This window comes from Zonotrichia leucophrys, chromosome 1A (assembly GCF_028769735.1).
Source record: "Zonotrichia leucophrys gambelii isolate GWCS_2022_RI chromosome 1A, RI_Zleu_2.0, whole genome shotgun sequence".
Classification (NCBI taxonomy): Eukaryota; Metazoa; Chordata; class Aves; order Passeriformes; family Passerellidae; genus Zonotrichia; species Zonotrichia leucophrys.
In genome coordinates this window covers 38,356,617-38,378,482 of record NC_088170.1, presented here as the reverse complement: position 1 = coordinate 38,378,482, position 21,866 = coordinate 38,356,617, and the positions used below count along the sequence as shown (strand labels likewise).

General features: G+C 41.6%; 1 protein-coding gene across 4 annotated transcripts in view; it reads left to right on the top strand.

Annotated features, from left to right (window-relative positions):
- The first annotated feature begins 5,437 nt into the window (after positions 1–5,437).
- Positions 5,438–21,866, top strand: part of TNRC6B (trinucleotide repeat containing adaptor 6B) — a 120,405-nt gene continuing 103,976 nt past the window's right edge. For all 4 annotated transcript variants that reach the window (XM_064702355.1, XM_064702359.1, XM_064702357.1 and 1 more), the window contains exons 1-2: positions 5,438–5,584; positions 17,674–17,746. The gene's annotated coding sequence lies outside the window, so the exon portion shown is untranslated. The remainder of the gene's footprint in view (positions 5,585–17,673; positions 17,747–21,866) is intronic.

Below are 21,866 nucleotides of genomic sequence, written 5' to 3'. Positions count from 1 at the left end.
CCAGACTAAGGAGAAATGGCAGCCATTCTGCTTGCTTTGATCTCATTAATAATAAAGGACAACGGGAGCCCTTTTGAATATGAGGAAAAAGCTCGAGTTAAAAAATTAAACAGCATACTCAATTAATTTAGAACCACAGCAAAGCCTTGGAAAGCTGCCATCTTGAATCACTACACAGATACAACTCCCAGAAAATAATAATTATAATAATTTGAGAAACAAAAAATAATCCTGTGGTCTTGCTGTGCTAATAAGAGTTTGCTATAGAGGGACAGGTGGGAGCTTTCCCCAGCATCAGTATTGATCATACCTGTGTGGTATTTCCCTTTTGCAAGAGAAAGGGACATATATATATCTCCTGTAGCATAGGGAAGGAACTAGCAGGAATGTGCCCAGCCCTCTTTTTTCTTCAAAACCTGATTTTTCTGTTGGGATGGAGCTGGGTGACATAAATGGGTACACAAATGATGTTATAATTGCCTTTACCTATCAATACTTCATTTTCCTTTTAAATTCATCTAAAGGGAACTCAAAACAGTTTTGCACAGGCTGCTACTGATGTTGAGTAGCATAGTTCAAACCAAGTTGGTGGAATGGGAATGTTAAAAGTTAATTAAAATCTTCTCTGAAGAGCTGCACTACTTCTAGCCTCAGCATAACTGCTAGCTGATAACTCCTATACACATGCTGGTTCACTTTCAAGACTGAAAATAGTGAGGGGAAAAAAGGCAAAAAAAAAACTGCATAAAAGATTACAATATTTTTCAAAACATTTTCCTAATTGTCTGTTTTTTTCATTAAAAAACCTCCACATGTTAGCATTGTTTTGCTGAAAATAGCTGTATTTAAAATAGCTTCAAATAATGTTAATGAAGCATTGTTTTAATTTTGCCTCCAGGAAAAACAAACCAAAGTTGTATCATGAATTATTCTCTATTTAAAACCACTGCCATCATATTAACAATTTTTCCCCTTTAGCTGTGGGCTGACAAAATTCTTTCTCCCTTTTCCTTCCGACAATATAATGCGAGCATGACAGCAAAACAAATTGAAACTTCTGCTAAGCACTTTGCCCACAACATGCATAAACTGCTCTTGTTTCTACTGCAGCTGCATGTCTTTCCTGGGTATGACACATAAAAATAGGTAATGTCAAAATAAGCCTACTATACTAAGAACAGTTGGAGATGTGGAGGTGTCTGTCTGGGACTTAAAGTTCAGGTCCTGAGCACTTACAGTCATTAAAGATATTTTTATAGTTTTTTGTAAAGCAGGAATGTTAGCACTAATCATGTGACTAACATACAAATTTGAAAATTACATCTAACATCTCCCTAATTTCCTCTTGCTATTTAACTTAATTCCAGTATTCATTGCTTTCTTTTAACCTAAATTGCTCTTTTGTGTTTCTTCTTTGCTGTTCTGGGTGGCTTAGAAAGGAAAAAATAATCGCGTTGAAATCTGCTCTTCTCTATTTTAAACGCAAATTCCTTTTTTCTATCCTGATCTTTACAGCTCCCAGGCATATGAAGTATTACTTCCTCTCTCTTGCTTGTTCCCTGAAAAGTTCCATGAAGAATGCACAAGAATGGCTGAGAAAACTTCTCACCACTCAATTGAAGGAAATAGGAAATGCTGAATCTTTAGCAGGTATCTCTGCTGAAAGCAATTATTAGGATAAATATTTTTAAATAAGGATAATAGGTATTTAAACAGGATCAAAATCTTTGTAAATATTTATGTTTTGTTCCCCTCGTAGATTGATGCCATACGCCTGCTGAAACTTCCCTGAAGTCTTCTGAGAAAAGGATGGATTAAAAAGCAGCTTCCAGGGAAAAGATGTAAGTAAGAAAATAATCTCATCAGCCTGTGTTTATATAAAACAAAAGAACATCAATTCTTTTATTACTTTTTCTATGAATCATCTTTTAAACAATGGCAGTCTTCTTTTTCAGTGCTGCCTGCATTTTAGACACAGATAAAGTACAGCATTGTGTTACATGTTAAATGTTGCATTTCACATGAAAACACTTAAACACAGGACACCATAAAGAGCATCAGCACATAGCTGACTATGGCTTTCCAAAAAGTAACCTTTCTTTTAATCACCATGCAGGTAAGTAGTTGGGTCCTTTCCCACAAGACATCTGCTGCTTAGGGCATCCAAAGCAGAAAAAAGGGCAGGGTTAGAAAAGGTGTTTTCTAAAAATATCAGTAGTTTTTAGTGACTGACTATCCAGAGTTCATTCGGGTACATTGATTAAAAAACCTAGCAAGCCTATAAAAAATCATGTCATGGAACTTTTGGAAATAATAAGCCAGTGTCAAAAACCCTGATTACAAACTCCAAATATCAAAGCTGTTTCTAAATTCTTGTCCTCTCTCGTCCCTGCATCCAGAACTGTCCTAAGCTGGCAGCACTCTTTGTTTGTTTAGAGAAGTACCTTCATGCAGGCTTTTTCTAGATTGTCTCCCTGTCAGATGCAGTATGTATAATAAATAAACTTAATTTTAAAAAGGAAGAGATGATGTATTTTCATAACCTAAGAGTGAAAAGGCTGTGGATTGACCCCAACTCTGAAGTCTGTCTGGCTGCAGTCTGTGTGAAGTTTGGTATTTGGGATGTCTGCAGGCAGGGTCCCAGCTTGTTTCTGCAGCAGCAAAAGTGAACACTCATGTTGCAGTGAGACCACTCCCCGAAGCTATGATGGTTTTTCTCATCACTTCTCTATCAGAAAGGAAAGACTTTCATCCCAAAGAAATCCAACCTTTCCCAGCACCTGGGAAGGCAGCACAGTGGTAGTGTAATACTGACACCCAGTGGATGAAAAAATGCACTGTCACTGTCCAACGTGGTCCCGTTTTTGGATAGGATCGGTAGTGGGGAGGTATGAAAAAACAGGAAGAACTATTTTGTTCCTAAGCATTTGGGCTTTATGAGAACCAGAACCTGTCTGGCAGCTGTGATTCCTTCCAAATCTACAGGTGAACCTGGGTGGGAACTCCTGAGTCATCCATTATAACTTCAGACAAACCAACAAAATCTGCTTGGTTTCTACAGCTCACATTTGTTTTGTAGTGTGAAACAGGGACAATGGAGCCTGGCATCTTTTGCTTCTATATGCACACCAAAACCCTAAGCAAAACGTGGGAAGAAACACTCATAAAAGAAGATCAATAAGGGGAAAGAGAATTTAAAGAGGGAAATTATTTTATTGGTTTTTTACTTATGGCAAAGGTAAGGTCAGCATCTTGGACAGATCTGTCTCTCCCAAAGTATGCAACCTGTACTCTTGGTGTATTAGTGATTTCTGCTTACAACATGAAAATTCCATGTGGATAGACAGGATACACACTATTTCCACACACTGAATAAACAATGAGGAAGAGAGGAAAAGTGCATCCAAAAGTTATGTTACTAATTCATATTGATTTATACAGAGCCTTTTGTATTCCTTACAGCACCACAGTAACAAGTATGTGCATATCCAGTATGAAATCTTATTCATATTAATGGGGCTCTTTCCCCGCCAATCAATGTAAAAATCAATTACCATTACTGAATGGAGAAGCCATCGTAAGATTCACTGCTCTTTACTGACTTGTGTCGCCTGAGTTTGCAGGGATCTTGTCTGCTGTCTGTGCCACCAGCACAGGTGGCGTTGCTGCGCTGGCAGCTGTCCCTCCTGCTGGTGACTAACCTGTGAAGGGCAGAAGACGACAAGAGCACGTTTACTGAGGTGACAGGCACATCACATCCCTCGAGTTCTGCGTTCAGCTGCTCCAGGGCTCTGCTGGTCAGGCTGTAACAGGATTCTCCCGAGGAGATCAAACGGAAACTTTGCACTGGCTGGCAGCCCTGGGCGAGGTCAGGAAGCGACACTCATCAATGGAACAGCAGCCCTCAAATATGAGAATGAAATCGAGCATAGAAATTCGGTACAAGGAGAACCTCTGCGCCCAGTTTATCCTCCACAGGCTTCTGTTATCCATGCACTCTCCTGAGCGCTGTCTCAATGCTCTCTGGCCCTGCTCTTCCGCCCTGCTAATCCCCGGTGCCATGCAATGCTAATTCCTGCTGGTGCACCTCCCGTTTTGTCCTTGCCGTTCTGCGCTCGCGCAGCGCTGCAGCCCGGGGCTAACAGGGCCGCTCATGGCGGCCTTCACGCCACCTCCCAGGGAAGCGTCCCCGGGCCCGCTCCTGCCTCAGCCTCGCACCCACCACTCCCACCCCGCAGCTTCTGGCTGGGCCCACTGCAGGGCTAATGAAGATCAGCGTGTGTTTGTAACGACTGCATTGAGCAATGACGCCGCGGTCACCGCAAATTCCTTCTCCACAAGTTTTCCCGGTCGCGGGTCCCCGTCACGTGCGCAGCTGCCTGGGCCACGTGGGGAGCGGCGGGCACGCGCCATCACCCCGCCCACCGTCCTCCCTCCAGGGAGATTGACAGTGAAAACAACCAATCAAAGGCACGGCACTGCCTTTCCCCACCCCCAGCCCACGGTTGCTGTGTCATCCGGAGGGTGACATCAGGGGGCGGTCGCCGGTTAGCTGCGCAGGCGTCGGACAACGACCAATGAGCTCGGCGAGCTGCACGACTGACATCTCTACTGCCCAATAGCTGTCGCGAGTGCACGCGGAGGGGCGGGGCGAAGCGGAGATGTCGCTGGGGGCGGCGGGCAGTGTGGCGTTGGTGCCGTGTCGCTGCGCCGCTGAGCGGCCACAGCCGCGGCCATACGCGCTATCGCCTGTGCCCGTCACGGCGCCCCGCCCATGCGGCCGGCACCTGATGCACAAGCTGACGTAACCTCGCCTCCGCTCAGGAGGGTCCCAGGGCCGCCGAGGAGCGCGGCTCGGTGGGCGGGTCTCCGCGTTGTTACGGTGTAACGGGCACATTCGTTCTCTAATGGAGTCGGAGGGTGCGACCCACAGCCCAATCCGTAGGGCGGAAGGGCGGGACAAGTAGAAGCGGGCGCGCGAGTGCCCCATTTAAGGGGCAAATCTCGCACCTAACTGGCAGAGGAAGAAGGGGCGGGAGCCAGTGATAGATGTGAAGGGGGGCAATGCTAAACGGTGACAGCCAGCAAATGCAGCCAATCGGCGGGCGTGTAGTGACGCGAGAATCCAATCAAAAGCGCTGAGAGGCGGTGCTCCTCCGTGATTGACGTACATTCTGACTAATGGACGGAGAGATCCCCGAGACTCTTCCCAATGGGCAGCGTGAAGGGGCGGAAAGGGGAGCGGAAGGAGAAGACGAGCAGGCAGGACAACCAATCAGGGCGGAGGTCGGCGGGGCGCCGTCCAATGGGCGGTGCGAGGGGCGGTGCGGGGGCGTGTCCCGGTGTGTTTGGGTTCGTGCTCCTCGGGGGAGGGAGAGACGGCGGCGAGGAAAGTTTGGTTTTGGTTTTTTTTTTCCCCCCCCCCGGTGGTGTTTTTTTGGCGGCGCCGGCGGAGCGGGGGGGGGTACGCTTTTCGCAGCTTCTTCGCCTTTTGCTTCCTGGGGTTCGTGTTTCCCGGGCGGGCGGAGCCGCCCCCGGCACTGAGAAGAACGGGGGCTCCGCGCACCGCGGCGGCGCCTCGGCGGTGAGTGCGGGACGGGCCCCCCACCTATTCCCCATCCCGGCTCCCGCCGCGGGACTCCCTGGCAGCCCTTCCCGCCCTGCGGACCCTCGCGCCGCCTCTGAGGGGCCTCTGGCGCCGGGCCGCGCTGCCGCGGGGCGGGGGAGGGACGGGGGGGCCGGGCCGGCGGGAGGGGCCCCGAGCGGCGGCGGCTCAAGGGCGCTGCCCCGGCGGCGGCGGAGCGGCCGCTGCTCCCGCCCCGACCCCGGCGAGCGCCTGTCCCGGGGCACAGCCGGGCGAGCGCTGCCCCCTCCTCGCCTCACGTGCGGCCGCCGTGCGCCGCGGCTGCGCCCCCGTGCCCCCACCGCCCCCTCCCGCTCCACACAGGGCCCCGGGGGAGAGCCGCCCGCCCAGCCCGCCGGATCACCCAGGCCGGGCAGGAGGTACGGCGGCGGAAACACTCCGAGGAGCCCTGGTGTGGATGGGGAAAAAAAGTGCTGTAGTGTGGGGACAGAGCCGAGGTTGCGTTGGTACCGCTGCAAACCGCGCTGGATGAGCGGGACGTGATGCTGGTGAAGATGTGTGTGTATATACGATGGGTGGGTGGGGAGTGTGACCGTGTTCAGAGGTGTGTCCTAGGGGGGAAAAAAAGTTTCCCCAGCTGTTTGTAGCAAGATGAGGGAATGTTTGTTTCTGGAGACGCTTCGCTGGCTGTGGATAAGCGCTGCTTGCAGCGTGGTATCTTGCAAGCTCAGATCTGCTTCGTGAAAGTGCATGTAGGAGGATCTACTACAGCATACAGCTGAGGCTTGTTGAATAAACCGAAGACTCAACAAAGTGTTTTCCTAGCTAAAGTAGAAATGCTTACTGATGTAAACAGTGCTTGTTTTTCCATGGTAACGTTTCACTAACCTTATGTACATTTGTTAAAATACCTCTTTGTAAAGTTAACGTTTTTACAATCCATTAATTACTATTTTTAAATCATAACTTGCTGGAGTTCAGTTTACAACCTCTACAAAACGTATGACGTTGTCGTTGACGTCTACAAACGTTGTCAAGTTTACAACCTCTACTAAAACTGTGACTTTTTCTGCAAAATAGATAGGTAGGTAGATCTTTAGGGGTTGTATTTGAAAGGTCTGTTTTACCTAGTGTTTTCCAGTAATATCGTCGTCCATATGAATGGATTTTGGAAATTCGTTCCTGCTACAAGTGCTGTAGAGGCGATAGCTTTGATTCATAGGATTATTAAATATGTGCACAAGTTCGAGCAGCTTTGTAGTTAGCTTGTGCACAGTGCAGTTGCTCAGCAATGCCCTCCTCTCCTGCGGTGACTCTCTAAGGGTGCAGATTCCTTGGAATGCGCTCTGGTGAGATGTGAGTGAATGCTCTCATCTGCTGCAGTTCCCAAGGCCCCGAGCTAAAAGATAAGCTCCAGTTTTTCTACACGAGCTCTGGATCGTGCAGGGTCTGCTGGGTAGATGTATCTCGGGGGAGGGCTCTGCAGGGGTGACTTTTCACTTGAGTTTTACTGAGTTGCAGATGTAACTAGACAATTCCCCAGCCAAGAAATCACCCTGCGAAAAGCTGAGGCTGGACATGGGGTGTTAGCTGTGTGTTGGATTTTCTGCTGTGAGGTTTTGGGGCAGTAAGGTACAGGCACAAGTATCTTAGTAGAGAGTAGGTGAGGTCATCACTAGACATTTGTCTTGTTTTGCTATACTGCAGGTGTGCTGATGGGCAAAATGTTATTGGGATGCTTACAGGGAATCACCTGGATCCTGTAATATGGAAGTCCTGGTAAAAATGCAATGATAAACCAGTCAGTGTCTCTTGATTAGGCAGACTTTTGAATTAATGCATTATTCCAGTTTCTGTATATCTGCAAATTTAGCTAGAGATCTACACTTTTTTTTCAATAATAAGTTCAAACATTTGGACATAGAAGTCTTGATAAGGCTTAATCTGCCAGTGTTTGTGTGATAGAATAGTCCAATAAAGCATTTAGGTTGCGTGTATGTCGTGGCTTTGCTTGATGATGCTTGTTTCATCATTAAAACTTGATGTTGGAGGATGACTTCAGAGGAGGCAGCTTCAGGATAGAATTTTGTGTAGCTCTGAGGTAGTGTATTTTACCTTAGATCTGCCTCCTATCATAGCAAGTAAGAGATTAGAAATTAATTTTTTGCAGAACAATGCATAATAAAAATCTTATGTAGAGATAGCTGCATCTAGAACAGAATAGCTGCAGCCAGAATGCTGGAAAGAATTGAAGGACTGCTGTAAAAATAGTAATTTGAAAATATGTTCAAGTGGGGTTTGTTCTCTGGGGTTTTTGAGTGATTTTTTTCCCCCTCTGGTGAAGCTGGTGTACTTCTGCTCACAGAAGGGATTGGATTTACAATTAAGCAGTAGGAACTGGAGATCATAGAATAAGTCTAAGAAGCTTAGTTATTGACTTAAATGAGTTTATTAATAGTCTGCTTAATGGTTTGGTTACTCTATTTCCATTTTCTGCAAAATGCTTGGATGCAGTCTGTTCTAGTCACTTACTGCCATTATTGTGTTTATTTTCTTGGAAATCTTTATGCATAAATATTGTCTGCTTTGTGCAGTAATAAAAACTAAGTCATTTTCCAGTTTCTTTGCAATGGCTTTCCTCAGTCATTGCTCATAGTGCTGCTATCAGATTCACAAATTCTGCAATACTTCTACTTACAGCATTCCTAGCATTTTACAACTATTCAGCTCTTTATCATTAGTTGTTCTTCTTCACTCAGCTTTAACCTGTGTGTAGTTTGGGTCAGTAGATGAGTTTTTGTGAAGAACTGGCGTTGTTTGTTTTCACACGATAAAGTAAGCGTGTTTAACACATAGATATAGAGGGAGGTACCTGATACTAGCACATATGTACCACTGGTCTTCTTTAAAACTAGAAGTTTTCTGTCACCTCTGCTTATAAAATGTATTTGCTCTGGATTTGCTTTTAATGGTCTGTTTCTTCCATTTTCAGAAATTTTAATAATGAAATGTTTCACTGTCTTAGGGAAAGAATAGCAAGGGAATGTCAGTCTTCAGTTCTAATTGCAAGAACCTAGCACAGAGATGTTGAGCAGACAGTAACTTGCATTTCTAATGGTTTGACCAGTTGTGGTAGAAAAATACATGTATTCTTGCTAACAGTCCTCCTCAGCTTAGTATTTACTGTCTTTCTCCTTTTTCAGATAAAACATATATAGTAAGGTTGCTTGTTCTTGATAGCAAACAGAGTGTGGAATATGGACTGAAGAATTCATGTTAATTTCTTGTGAATCCAAACAAAACTTTGGCCACTATCTGCTAATAAAACTAGGGGCACTTTTTGGTACTTGGGCCAGCTGTCACTGTCAGACAAGTCGTTGCCTGCTGGTATTTCAGCTTGCGAGGTGACCGAGGTGACCGGGGTGAGAGTAATCAGGATATTCTGACTGCTGTTCCCTGGCCCTTTCAGCGGATAATAAAACTCTTATGCTTCCTTACATTTCTCTTCTGCTTGTGCCTTCTTTGTGTTGCACTTCTACTCATTATTTTTTATTTCTTCAGGGGAGTAAACATGCTTTGCTGGAAGGCGTTGGTGTCACTTATTTTTTCTCCTTTAGAGCAGTAGGCAGTGAGTATGTTAAATTTGTTTTTTCCCTTTGCCTTCTTATAGCGGTTAGAGGGAGAGGGTGTTTTTACACTATTATGGTTTGCATCATGTTGTAGGGGAATGTTCTGAGGTTTTGAAGTTTTCATCAGCGTGAGGGTTGTGGTTGGAGTTTGGATGTTCTCCGTGTTTACCATGCAGTGAGCTATGGAGATGACCTTTTCCAGTTTCAGCCAGTCAGTACGGATTGCGTTTCTGGGCCCTGCCAGCTTTAGTAGTTCTGAAATTGGATATCGTGCATGTATTTCCTGATTTAATGTCTGTGGATCAGAAAAAACTCAATAGTTCCTCTGTGAGAAAATCTGGGAAGCAAGTTAATGTTCTAGCTGAAACTTAATACTGTTTAAATTTTTTAAAATATCTACTTAAAAAAGTAAAATGGACCTGAAAGCAGCTCTTAGCCAGTTTAGCTTTTAAGTCTGTGGAGTAACATCAGGAGAAATGGGAGGTATCATAAGGCAGCACTTGTGCTGTGTGCTACAGGATACAGGTCATAATAAATGTGTAAAAAATAACCTGGAAGTTGGTATATTTTGACCATGTTAGACAGAAGATGGGAGGCTGGAAAGCTAATTAGCAGATGAAAGGATAAGAAGCAAAGTTGCAAAACAAAGAGTTGATAATTTTAGATAGGCTGACAGAGGATTAGTCAAAAGGCGATACAACGATATCGTGTTGCTTGTATGAGGGGAAGTCCTCTAATCCATCTAAATGAGTAATGAAGTAAAAGTCATTGATGTTTTTACTTGCATTTAATTTCTGTACTTTTATCATGACTCTTGACAGTGTCATAAAAAGTGCTATAAAGAAAAACAACCTGGCAGAATTTTTCAGTAGTGTATTGGGTTTTTCATTAGTAAAGTCAGTTCTGTAACAGGAGAAATTTAAGCCCTTTGATTTGGTAGTAGTCTACAAAGAACACAGTTTTTGCAAATACTGTTGGCTTTCTTCTGGTAAGTTTGAAGATTTTTCAGATTCTGAAAAATCAGCCTCTGTTTTGCTTGTTGGAAATGCTTCTTCCTGTTCCACTGATCCTCTTGTATCCTAGGGTTGCAGGGGTTTTTTTCCTACTCAAGTCCCTCCTATTTTCTTACCATAAGCACTGGTTGTACCTGCAGTTCTCTTATGTGTTGTTCATGTGGCAAAAGCAGACTTTGTGAGAGAATTTCACTAGTTAAATTAAATGTATGATTTTAAAGTCCAGAATGTTTGGAAAGGTTTTTGCTGCCCTTCTTGTTTTAGGACTGGTCTGATAGGTCTCCACATGGTCAGAGCTAAGGAACTGCTGGGCTGTTCATGGGAATCCCATCCCCAACTTCCCTGGCCCTGTGACCTCTCTGCATAAGTCTCCCAGCAGTTCCACGTGAGTGGTAGGAGAGATAGGAAACCCACCTCTGGGAAATAGAAGGAGCTCTTCAAGGACTTGCCAGTCTACTGTGGATAAATCTATTTTGGCCTTAGGGTGATCCACCAGTGACAATGGGAGTGGGTCCTCTCATCCCACTGCTTCTTACAGCCAAGAGACACAAATTACTCAGCACTGGTGTCAGTGACCTCGAGTTAGGAACTTCTGTGTTTAGGAGCTGAAGAGAGCCGGGTTTGAACCCATGTTTAAAGGTTCTTTCCTGGATATTTGAGAACCTTTTTGCTCTCTCCTGGCACATTTGGGGATCCTTAGAAATAATCTGATGTCTCTTTCTGGAGAAGATGTACACAGAGTACATTTTCTTATTGCAGCTGAGAGTATATTCTGCTTTTTACACAACACTACAGTAACTTTGTGATTTAAAAGCTTTTCCAGAAGTTAGATTTTGTAGAAGATTAAATCACCTATACACTCACTTACTTTCCATTATAGTGAAACACTATTTCAAACCTCTGAGGTTTCTGTTGCTTGCACACTGACTTGAGAAACAGTAAGTTAATAGTATTAGAGGGTGCAGCTGGCATGAGGAATGATGAGGAACTTGGGGAAAAGTGTTAGGATAATATTTTGATTTAAAAATTTGCCTCTGAGATAGAGGAAGAGAATGTGTCCCCTCACCCCAGCTTCTTACAAAAATCAAAATATACTTCAGAACAAATTATGATCCATCCTTGATCTGAAGCAGCCCAAAATCCCTTTAAGAGAGAAGGCCATAATACATATTGCTCTAAATAGTTGCTTTTAAGCATTTTCATCTACTTTTATGGGGTTTAGTATCTTTGCTTGTGACCCTCTCTGGGATTTTTATGTATTGAGATTTTTCCTGGATGTATTAGTGTTATTATAACAGCATTCTTACATTGGTGTAAATAGAGCAGTTTCACTCTATGTTGGGAATGTGTTTATTCTGATAACGATGTTTGGGAGTTTTATTTTCAAGGTTTTGTTTGTTTTTTAAGTTCCACTTAACTGCTTCAAGTAAGGAGCTAAAAAAAGAGTGCTTTGGCGCCAGTGTGTGTCTATGCAGGATATTTTACTGTTACAACCACTGTAATTTAAATTCTTACCCTTCCATATGTATTTGGATTCTGAGAAAAGTTTGTTTAAAATTAAATTTTTGGTATTTTTGTTTGTCAAATGGCTGAGATTCTGCATTATCAGGTTTGAGTTGTGTTGTATCAGACGTCTGTTCTGACAAATTAAAATGCAGATGAGTCTTCTTTTGAAGAGAACAAAAATGAGAGTCAAGCCACAGTGCTTATTTGTGACTGTTCATTAAGATTCATACCATTTTTCATTGACACTGCAAAAAAATCAATACTTAATATTTTCTCACATTTGAAATGGGTTCTCACATTTAAAATGGATCTTGTCTTTACTATTCCCTATAATACTATAGCATTTCCCTGCCCCTCATAATAAGTGTCTTTTTTTTTGGTGATTTCCTACAGGCTCAGCTCATGTTTTTCCTATCCCTTCAAGGCAAGGTGCAATAGTAAAGCTAAAATTGAGTTTTTATCATTATAGCTGTGTTTTTTGCTTAGATAAATGTTTGGGTGCTTCAGGATCTGCTCCTCTTCTTTCTGCAGCTGGTGTGGTGGCAGCCTGAAGAGCAGGTGTAGATTTTAGTTGGTGTTCAGTGTTTCTGTTATATTTATTAAAAGCTTAGGGGAAGTTGTCTGTGTTTCTGATGGCACTCACTTTGATAAATGGTACTTGAAAGGGGGAAGATGTATTTTATTGCAAAGCTAGGCTTTTCCACACATTTTTTAAACTCCATAGTTGTTGTAGATTAGCTGCCCATAATTTTCTTTGCTTGGCCCTTTTAATTTTTAGTGTACTCAGAGGCACAACCAAAACTGGCTGATAATACTTTCATTTGTTAGAAGTTAACTGCTCGGCTTCTTTCATATTCAAAGTCCAACTTTCTCTTCCCTGTCCCTGGCAATTTATGTATTGTGGAAAAAGCTTCATATTGAGAGAAGCTTCCTGTTGATTGTAAACTGAATTAGACTGTGGAGAAAACAGATAGAAGTCCCATTGTATCAAATACTTTTTAACATTGTCTAATAAGCAAAGGAAAACGCTCAGACAGTGTTACATTGTGGTGGCCTGAGGGCAAGAATACAGTGACATAACCAGCCCTAAGCCTGCACTTAACCAATGCTGGATCGTGTTGCTGTCACCAGTTGAAGGTAACTAGATAAACTGGTGCTGCCTTGTGTATGGATACTGTATATCAGCTTATCTCACCCCTGCCACAGCTGGGTATGTAAGTAAACTGAAAGTAACTTTAGTCTTTCGAAGTTTGGACAAAAAATAACTGAGGTTTTGTGTTACTGCATTTCCAGTTTAATAAAGGATGAACAAAAAGTAACATGTAAGTGAAGCACATTCCAAACTAGGAGCAACTTTCAAGAGCTGGGTTTTTAAATGTGGTGTGAGAGCTTGACAGTGACAATCAGTTGTCATGTAGTTCAAGTAGGTAGCCTAAAGGCAGACTTTTATGTTTTTGGTTGCAATAGTAAACTGGGTTACTTTGCTTTTAAATGCCACTTTCAGAGGAAATAAGATGCGCAAGTTGAAGAATCTTTTTGTGCCAAAAGTCTGAACATTTAGGGCCCTGACCTCACACGTAGCTGAGCGTGTCTGAAGCTCTTCTTGCACGTAGTTCCACATTCAGTAGTACTAACTAAACATGTTCAGCAAAGATTGCAGTGTTGAGGACTAGCATTGTATCAGTAATAATTTGCATTGTGTTTTTAAATTTATAAATTAGCCATAAGAAGGAGTGTGTTGCCTCATTTCTTTGAAGAAAAAGCTTTGTTGAATATAAAACAGATTTTTGAAAATTAGCTTCCTGTTCCTTTCTTAGGTGCTGAAATAGCTGAAAAGTACAATTCAGACTGATGTCACGCTATAAATATTGATGAAGTTCTATTTGGCAGCTGGTTATGTTCAAAGTTGGTGTTTGCAATTATAGTTTAGAATTATTTGCTTAACAGCTCAGCATTTGTTTTCTTTGACAATAATAGTGCTGATATCTTGGACTTCTCTGCATGTATAATCATGTTAGTGAGAAGTCAAAATGTCCTTGTATAAGAGAACCTCTCTGTTATTAATCCTTAGAAGTGAAATAAATATGGAACATTATTTTGGAAAATTTCAGGGTGGAAGCTATGCAAGAGTGAAGTTTAAAAAGCAGAAAAAGCAGATTGTGACTTAAGCTTCGTTCTCCATCCCAATCCCCTGGCCTTCCTCCCTCCTGGCCGTGTCCTGGCTCAGGCTGGCCGTAATCCTGTGCCCGAGGCTGTCACAGGATGCAGTGCCGGGCCCCAGAGCCTTTCTCTGCAGCAGGGGATGCCCGTCTGCCCCCGTGCCTGCTGGAGGACTTAGTGCTGCTGTGAATTCCTTAACAGCACAGCTCTTCTTGCAAAAGCAAACAAAGCTAAAGGACAGTTTTAACCTAGGAAACTTCCATACTCTTCTGGTTAAACCCAGGAAGATTGTGAGAAGTAGGTAGTTTAAAAGGTACGGTATCTTCCAGTCCTGTCCTGCCTGTGAATGATTTTCAGTAATGTTGTCTTTAGCTCTTGTAATTGCTGCTGTCAGTGAATAAGCACCGTTCCCCCTTTCCTCTGCACAAGGCTGCTTACCACCTTATCAGTTTTCATTTAGTTACTGCTGCTGGGTTTGATAAACATACTGCAGTGTGGGACTGGAGGAGTGTTACTGGGGGTTCAAAAGGAAACCTTTGATCTTGACTTGACTTTAGTGGTATGAATAATCTGACAGGATGATTCTCTTGGGATTATCAGCAGTAAAGGAGTTATTTATAGCTTTCAGGTTTAAAGTTGAGCTGTTGAGAAGCAGGCTTCTCACTCATCACAACGTTTTGCTTAAGATGGACAAAAATGCTTCGTGTCTTTGGTCTAATATAACATCCACTCTTCACCTGTCCTTAGAGAACTCTGGTATTCTGAAGGCTTTGTCACTTTGCAAATGCCTTGAAATAAACACTTGTTTGTTTGTTTGTTTGTTTGTTTAAGTGGTAATTTGTTTACAACTTTGCAAAACTAATCTCTTGAGTGGGTTAAACTTTGATGTGGAGTGTAAAAAGCAGCTGGTATTCTCAACTCACTATGTTTTAATTCCTTGCTGCTCCAGGTATCACCATAACTCTTACTGTGATGCTGGCTGCCCAGAAGATTCCATCAGTCAGTTAAAACACAGCACTCCCAACAACCTCAGTTTGATAGCTTCCATAAATGATGTGGTGTAGAGTGTTGAGGGTCTTGAAGAGAAAAAGTAGAAATAATTTTGAGGGTGTTTTGTTACATATGTATATTGTATCTACACGCATATACATGTATATGTACATAAATGTGTGTGTATATATGCTTCAGTCACAGTGAAAATACAGGGTGGAACACAGCACAAAGGACTTTGGAAAACTTAACCACTTGGCAGCCTTTGGCTGATTGTAGTTGGGATGTAATCTTGATTACAGTTGAGAAGTGATGTGTAGTGTACAGGAGGTTGCTGTAGCAAAGTGAGGACAAATACCTTTTATGTTCACTGCAATCTTTAATGGATTCTTTAGCCTAACTGGTATGAGCAGAAAAGAAGTGAGGTTTGTGCTGCTTTGTACAGTAGAAAGTGGCAAAACGTGTAAGCAAAGCATTTCTCTAAATAAGCTTTTCTGTTTGCTTTTCCTTAACTGGGAGGAGAAACATTTAGCACCGTAAATGTTGTTTATGTAAATGGTTTGGAACACTGGGAAGGTGATGATGAAGTATTCTGTCCTTCTGTTTCAAGACTGTCTTTAGACTCAAAGGCTAGAGCCAGGATTTTCTAAACTGAAAGTCTGATTTAGGACCATTTGAGAAGTATCCCTTTGCATGTTTCACATGTCTCCCTTAACAATGAATCAAAAAGGGTGACATTGTTTAATGAGAAAAAAACACAAATTCATTAATGATTGGATTTGCTTGAGCAGATCACGTTCTGTAGTTGTCCTTTTTAAACCGCATGACATCTTCAGGAGCACTCCATTTTATGAAATGGTTTGTATTTGATATGTTCATGTAAAAGGACTTAAGTGCTGTGAAATGAGACGTGTGTTTTGTTCATATAGGTTTTTAACTTCTTTTTGGTCCTTCTGTTCTCATGTTACTTTGGAAGAGCAGTACAGAGTAATGTATCTATTCCAAGTTACAGCTATTTATCTTGTTAAAAGTACTTGTGTCATATTTACATGAACAGCTGAAACATTTTCCATATGTTACCAAAAACATCAGTGCAAAGAATTAAATACAGAACAAAAGATGAAGTTGTGCAGCCAATGCTAAATTAAACATAATGGACGCCCTTTCTCACGTCATGTTTTGCTGTAGAACACCATAGTGATTTTGTGGGATATGGGACTGCCTTTCCTGAATATTCCTCTGGATTTTTTTCCGTGAGAGATTGAGGATTTCTGCCTTTTCCCATTCCTCCCAGCTGCTTTGTTTAGAGTGATATCTTTAGTTTGTTTTTCCTTGAAGTACTAATCCTTCCTGGATTTCCTTCCACCTAAGTAATGCGAAGAGATTGTTCTAAATCATGTGAAATAAAGAGGTTGCAAATCCTCCTCTCAAACTCCAGTAATATCTCTCCTTCTACCAAATTACTTGGTTACAAGTTATGTTTCCATCTTCAGCCTTGAAAAGTGAAGTGGAGAATTCCCATCACAGCGAGACCTGGGTTGTCCTGGGTAATTTTTATAGTAAATCATGACTTCCACTGCTGCTGTGCTGTGGGGGAAAAGCCATGAAATATTTCTGTGTTGTTTTGAAGTTGTGAATGACTTGAAGCCAACTTCCCATTTCCTAATTGAGTATGGGACGTTTTTGTTTATTTACGTCAGCAGCTGGTTTCTGTAGGATGATGTTTTAAGACATCTTGAGGCCTTTTGAGCAGAGTGTGCTCTTGGTTGCTTTATCAGAATCACCCCACAGCATAAATCAGAACCAAGTTCAAAATTAAAGTTTGCATCTGTAAATCCTTTTCTCACTAGCAAAGGGACAGGTAAACCACAGTGGCAGGTAAGACACTCTTTTGTCACCAAATGTATTTTCTAGTCAGAAATTGTTTGAATGGAAATCATGCCCAGAAAGCTCTTAGTTAATGCTAGAAGATCAGGAAAAAAAAATTAACTCAGTTTATGGCACTTAGTCCAATGACAGAAATGCTTTGTTCCTAAATAATGCTGCACATTAAGGAGTAGTATGATGCAGTGAATTTAGAAGAGCACCATTTGTTCAGATCTCCTACAACAAAGCTGAATAATGGCAACTGGAATAATTTAGATTTTAGTGATGTTGACTTGGATGTATAATGGTAAACTGATGGTTCTGGTCTTCTTTTGATTCCTGGAACTTGGTTATGTTTTACAAAACCAAAACTGAAGTATTTAATACTAGCTGTGTATTATTTGGAGTGGGCATGATTGTAAGCCAGTGTAGTGCTGCTACGTTACTCTTTCAAAATAGGATTAAATACCTGATAGTTGGTAGGTATGGGATTCATTTTTACACATAATATTTAATATTCAGGAGTTAATGTAGGATTATGTAATCTCTTCCCTTGACTGCAAGGAAGCACACTTATGTGTGTTCTCTCAGTTCCTGTACAAGAAACCAGTTTCACTGCATGTTTTGCCCAGTTGTGAATAGAAATTATGTTTCTAGAGCCTCCTACTGTTCTGTTGTATCTCATAGTCAGTAGGAGATTCTCTTACACATGCTACCAGTGTTTACTGTTTTTCCACATTTGGATGTGAGGTTGTGGGGAGAATTTTAAGAAAATATTTTCCTGATGGCAGCCTATTCCTTTCATTTCTGTGCACCTAGGTTTGCTGAGCTTTGGAGACAGCTGACTTTGGTTTTTATATTTGTTTTAAATTTACTAATGACCACAGTTGATTGACGTTTTAATTTTTTTTTTGTCTCCTTTTAGGGTTTTGTTTTTGCACTGAATGTAGCCAGGACGGATCCTTGTGGGCTTTGGCAGCCCTTGGAAACTGTCAAAGGTAAAAATCAACCCAAGCTCAATATTGTGATCTTGAAAGTTGGAGGTGAGAAGAGCAATAGCCTATGCTGGTTCTTAAGATACTGTAGGATGTAAATCTGTATTCATGTGCTTTCTAGTGCGTTATTTCCTGTGGGTTTGTGTGTGAAGTTTATGGTACTGCCTGATGTGATTTGTTTCTGTAAGCTGAAGTTGATATGTGTGATATATCACTTTCTTTAAAAATTAGTTAATTTATGTTGAGATTTTTTAACTCACTGGAATTGGGAAGTGATTATTTCCTATAAGCAATAAAGTTATAGTCAAAGGTTTTCTATCTTCTGAATGCTCTTGCTTGCAGAACAACTTGCATTTAAAGTGACAAAAATACTCTTTTCTTCTTCTGTACGTTAAATTTTCTGTTGCTTTTGTACATTCTTAACAGACTCAATGTAATACGATGCTTTAGCAATTCAATCCAACGTGGTTGCATCATGTGTTAAAAATGAACATTTTGTCTGTACCTAGAGGCTGGTGTGTCCATACCATTGTGTCAGACAAGCACAGTCTCATTTAAGACACTGTTCAGTCAAGCAGTGCCTTGTTCTAGCTGCTCTTGTTTCGAGTGTGCCATGTACACGAGAGCGCTGCCCTGGGAGAGCGCTGGCTTTGCTTTGCTTTGTGACACAGTTTGGGACCTGCCTTCCATTGCTGCTGAATGTCTGTGATGGTGACATTTGGTGCAGCCTTACTGCCCTTCAGGGGGTTTCTAGTGGGCCATATCCACTTTAGACTTGGGAATTCACAGGAATCACGATTGGCTGTACATTTAATAAGTGCTTCTCTCACAGCTGCACTCTTTAAAGACTTGAAGTATGTTTTTTCTTCATTATCTGATGAAGAATGGATTTTCTCTTTAATCCATATATGATTCCTGCTGCCAATCTATAAAAAAGTGTTGCTGCATGAAATACCCTTGAATTAGACAAGGTACTTAGTCCCAGTGATGCCTGGTTGATGAAACCAAATTTGAAATCATTGGAATTCCGGCTCTCTCTTGCTGTTGAGAACTTTGTGTTTTTCTAAGCTGGACACTTCTACACGGAGAGAAAATTAGGCCCAGAGGAAGTACCTTATTCACTGGTATTGGTTTTCAGGGATTTATAACTATATGGAAATTTTGTTGAGGTTCTGCTTGCCAGAGTGTGTTAGAATGCAGTAGTGCAGGATGGTATCCATAAGCACACTGCTTACCTGAGTGACTGATAACTGCATTTAATCTCTCATGCTGATCCCAGTGAACAAAACCAGTACATCTTTGCTGAAGAAAGACATGGAGCAAAAATAGGACTAAAATCTAATTGGATTATCCCAAAACCATACTGTTTAATGGCAGGACAGTATTGCAGTAGACATTAAAGTTGGTAAGAAATCCTGCTGGTTCATATTAATGAATGTTTTAACCTTTGAGAATAGATTCTCATCACTGTATTACATTTAAAGAGTTAAATAAAAGTTGTACCTAAGTTTGGATATGCATTTGTTACATCATATGTGGCATACCAGTGCATTGCTATTTGTCAGGCCTTCCTTGGTGTTACCTTACTCCAGCTGAAGTTAGTTAATTTTTCTGAAGGATATCAGGTATAAAAAATTGAGGGATTTCAGTCCCATTTCAAGTAGTTTGGGTGTAAGGGTAGAAGAAGATTATCTTACTTTTGACCTTTTCCAGGAGTGACTTTCTTGATAGGTGCTGGATCTGAAAAATCTAAATGGGCTGTCTATAAACTTTCTTTTTATCACCTGGGAACTTGACATATCATATTAAATATTGAATATAAGTAAACAAATGCCTTTAGGCTTTTGGCATTTTCCTGATCCTACAGGATGCTGGTACAAATTCTTCCTTCCCATCCTTCCTCCATGTATAAAATCAATGACCCTGTGTGTCACCTTCAGGACTCTGCTCAGAAGCTGGTGAGCTGCAGAGAGGATGTCTGTAACATGGAATAATTATGTTAATTCTTCATGTGCTGGCAAAAAGCTGTCTCTGTGGGCTAAGAAGTCACCCTCAGCTGTAAATGACTGCTGCAAAAGTCTGCCACAGAGGTAGTGTCCCATGGCTTCAGAAATCTGGAAATGCCTCCTTTTGGCAATAAATAAACTTGCAGTGCAGCATTCTTGTGCCAGTGGCCAAAGGAATCAATGATTCATGGATGCAAAAGAACATAAAAATTATTGAATTTGGCTCATAGTTTGTTGGAGGATATTGGGTCTCCTGAAGGAACCCAGAAGCAAATGCAATGAAATATTAAAAAAACCCAAACCAAACAACAAAAGGACAGTGTTCAGCAAAACTTCCTCTTGCAACACCTTTTGTAGTCTGTAGCTTAGGCTCTTCCTGCACCAGCTAAAAATTTTTGTTGGTGGATTTTCTTTTTCCCTTGTCCAGTTTTCTAGTAAATTACTGAGCCTTTTAGAACTTCTAGCTTTTTACCATCCCATGTGAGCGAGTTCACTCTAAGTAAGTATTGTATGACATAATATTATGGTTTTTTTAAATGTTAAAGCAAATAAAACATTAATTAGGGGATAAATAAAGGGAGAAAATAGAAATTATAAAAAAGAAAGTACAATGGAGAAGGAAAAGAGTTTATTCATTCAATTTTGTACTCTAATCTCTTGAGTTCTGGGTAGTTCCAGTGTATTTAATCTGTTGTCTGTGGAAGAGCTTGCTTTTCTTTGTTCTTGTAGCCTTTCCATTTTTTAAAATTTCCTAGTTCTGCTGACCTTTTCTTTCCTCCTTTGAGATGCACTGGTTGGTAGTTTTTTTTGTCTTCTTCCAGGATAGTATATAAAAACTGGAGTCAAATACTGCCAATTCCTCTGGTAGTGAGGGATCTCAGAAGATAAAACATGTCAGTTTTTCAAAGGAAAAATGTTTGAGTTCTTCCACTACTGAATGAAAAGTGACTTCCCCTTGCAGTGCTCTTGGTCTGACCTTTCTGGTCTTGTTTTATGTGTAAGGATTTTTATAATGCTTCTGTAGCTCAAGTTCATTCTTGCTTGTTTCTCTGACTTCGAGGCCGGGTAAGTGCCACAGGAATCCTTCTGGCCAAAGCTGTTCTGGCTGTTAGACATCAGACTGTCTGTCTAACAAAAATCCAATTACTTGACTCTGATACTGCAAAATCATGCTTCAAAACTCCCAGCTCTGAAAGTTCTGGAGTGGGTTTCAGAAACTGAGCATGGCAAAGAAGTACCATGGACAGGGACTGCCCAGCCTGGCCTCCTCCACTCTTGGTGCAGAACAAAAAGCTAGAAACGTTTGTTCTAGGCAGGAGGATCTTGGCATAGATGTCAAATGCTTAGCATTTGATACTTCTGATTTTTGATTGTGTGCTGAAGGCAGAATGTTTAAGTGAGGATTTGGGTAAGAGTTTGATTTTCTCCTCATTCCTTCTTTTCCAGGAAAGGAAATTATTATGCTCCAAGTCTTTACAACTCTTGTGCCTTGCACTAGAGTGTATGATATTACTGAATGTAACAGCTTGTTGGTTGTAAGATTTATTAAGCTGTATGTAACATTTTGTAGCTCCAGGCCCTTAATGTTTATAGAACTTGTTCTTCACTCCTTGAGTCCACCGTGGCAGATGTTGTTGTACCTGTGTGCAGCACAACAGAGGAGGTTGGAGTGCAGGCAGCCTTACACTCTGAACAAACATTAACACGAAGTGAAGGGGGTGCATCATTTAGAAGCTCTCTGTTGCCAGTTTCCAGGCTTGCAATTGCTGCTGTGAAGGTGACAGCAGTTCTGTAGCTGAGGTGCAGAAGTAGAGAGACTTGAAATGGATGTTAAATGCTGGTGCATTTGTGAGGGACAACTGTTAAAGGCCAACAACTCTTGGCTTTAAGAGAACTCTTAACTCAGTGTATTCAGCGTGGGCTCTTACTTTCCATATACCTGGAATGTCAGAGATCTGGTCATGGCTTATGTCTTGCATTTTAAGTGTTAGAGATTCCTGCTGAATTTATGCTGTTGCATTTGATCTCTTGAATTGATTAATTTGATCCATTATCCCAGGAAGATGCCTCATCCTCTGTAGTAGAGGCCATTCTAATCTTAAACAGCAAAGTCTCCC